We start from the raw sequence: 2099 nt of genomic DNA, 5'->3' as shown, positions 1-2099 counted from the left end.
ACAAATGACAAGTGTTGGCAATAATGTAGAGAAAAGAGAGCCATCATGCACTGTTGCTGGGAATGTAGATTGGTGCAGCCACTTTGGAAAACAGTATGGAGTTTCCTTAAAAATTTAAAAATGGAACTACCTTATGACCCAGTTATTCCCCTTCTTGGAATATAACCGAAGAAACACAAAACACTGACTTGAAAGAATATATGCACCCTATGTTCATTACAGTGCTACTTACAATAGCTAATATTTGGAAGTAGCCTAAGTGCCCATCAGTAAATGAGTGGATACAAAAGCTGTGATACATATGTATATATAATGGAATATTACTCAGTCATAAAGAAGGAAATCTTATCTTTGCAACAGTATAAATGGACCTAGAGAGTATTATGCTAAGTGAAATAAGATAGTCAAAGAAAGACAAATACCATATGATTTCACTTATATGTGGAATCTAGTGAACAAAATAAACAAAATAGAAGCAGACTCATAGATACAGACAGACAACTATCAGAGGGGAGAGGGACTGGATGAAACAGGTGAAAGGATTAAGAAAAAAATCTCAGGGACACAGACAACAGTACAGTAATTACCAGAGGGATGAGGGTTGGGAGTAGGTGGAATATGGTAAATGGGGAGATAAACGGTGATGGAAGAGACTAGTCTTTGGATGATAAGTGCATAATGCAATGTGCAGATGATGTATTGTAGAATTGTACACTTGAAACCTATATACCTTCATTGACCAAAGTAACCCCAATAAATTCAATTAAAAGTAAAATAAAGAGTGGGAAAAGTGCCATTAGGTAATGTTTTTAGTGAATCCAGTTTTCTGAAAAGCTTTAACTCTTCATGCAAATCAGTTTCATGTAAATATGAGTTTAATGTGTTTTGGGGTGTTTGTTGTTGTTGTTGTTGCTCTATGCATTTATTAGCAAATATTAATGCAGCAAAGAGAGGACAGAAGCTCACAAACACTCTACACAGTTTCACGAGATGCTCTGCAGGAAAAGAGAAGCTAAGGACAACAGTATCCTCGGGTCTTGGTAGACAAATTTCTGGGGGAGATGGACCTCTGATGGGGGGAGGAGGCAAAGGGGGGAAGGAGAGGAGGGGGCCTCATTCATGGAGGAGGCATGCCTAACAGTGTCCCTTGAGTTGGGAGAAGCCCAATTGATGGGCCCATGGGTGGTCTCATACCAGGTGGAGGAGTCATAATGCCTGGAGGAGGGAGCTGCCCAACCTGGTGCTACTGAGTTGGAGCTCCAGTAATGCTTGCAGTGGCCTCAACAGGGCAGCTGCAACAGTGCTTCGTCTCTGTGGAGTCGTTACCTGTGGGAGCTTCCCCAAAACCCTCGGACAGGGCCTGCTAATCCCGCAGAACCCTGCGGAATAGGAACACCACCTGGTACTCCTCTGCCAGCCCCCCTGCCAACCCCAGGGCCTCCTGCAGATCCTGCAAGAGGTAGAGGAGAGATCCCAGTATGTTTGGGGGCAGGTTCCTCCACAGTCATGGACATCAGGTTCTCCTGCGCAGCAACACCAGACCCAAAACCTGCTTCTCTTCTCACTCGGGCTGCTTTGCATTCTTTGGTTTGATCTTCCTGAACTTGTCACAATCACAGAGGATCAAGTTCATGTGCTTGTCAAAGGCCTTAAAGGTGCTGATGAAGATGCGTCCGTCCTGCAGGTTGCAGTGCATGTGGTAGTCAACGTGCTACAGCATCTTGCTGCTCTTCCCCACCGTCATAATTGTGGTTCCACCAAGTCTGACGTCCACAGTAAAGTATCGGGATCCTTAAGACCTAAGGGAAGGCTACAGATAAAGGTATGATGCAGGTTCTGCTATAGGCAATGCAAGCTGGGCAGAAGCTTCCAACAGTGGGTGGAGCCTTTTTTTATTCCCCCAGTCATTAAGGTCAGAGAAAAATTAAGAAAAAGGTACAGATTTTTCCAATGTACCTCCTCCCCCCACATACATATAGCATCCCCCATTATGAACTTCCCCACAAGAGTGGTATATTTCTAACAATTGATAAGCCTACATTGACGCATTATGATCACCCAAAGTTCATAGTGTGCTATCATGGGGTTTACTCTTTGTG

At 43.7% G+C, this 2099-nt stretch overlaps 1 pseudogene; it reads right to left on the bottom strand.

The window, feature by feature from the left end:
• Positions 1-1012: 1012 nt before the first annotated feature.
• LOC139007122 (small nuclear ribonucleoprotein-associated protein N pseudogene) lies at positions 1013-1744 on the bottom strand (annotated as a pseudogene).
• Between the last annotated feature and the right edge of the window lie 355 nt (positions 1745-2099).

This window comes from Myotis yumanensis, unplaced genomic scaffold (assembly GCF_028538775.1).
Source record: "Myotis yumanensis isolate MYYU_CA2020_CCGP unplaced genomic scaffold, mMyoYum1.0.hap1 SCAF_1, whole genome shotgun sequence".
NCBI classification, from domain to species: Eukaryota; Metazoa; Chordata; class Mammalia; order Chiroptera; family Vespertilionidae; genus Myotis; species Myotis yumanensis.
Note: the sequence above shows the minus strand (reverse complement) of the source record. Positions and strands in the feature narration are given on the sequence as shown.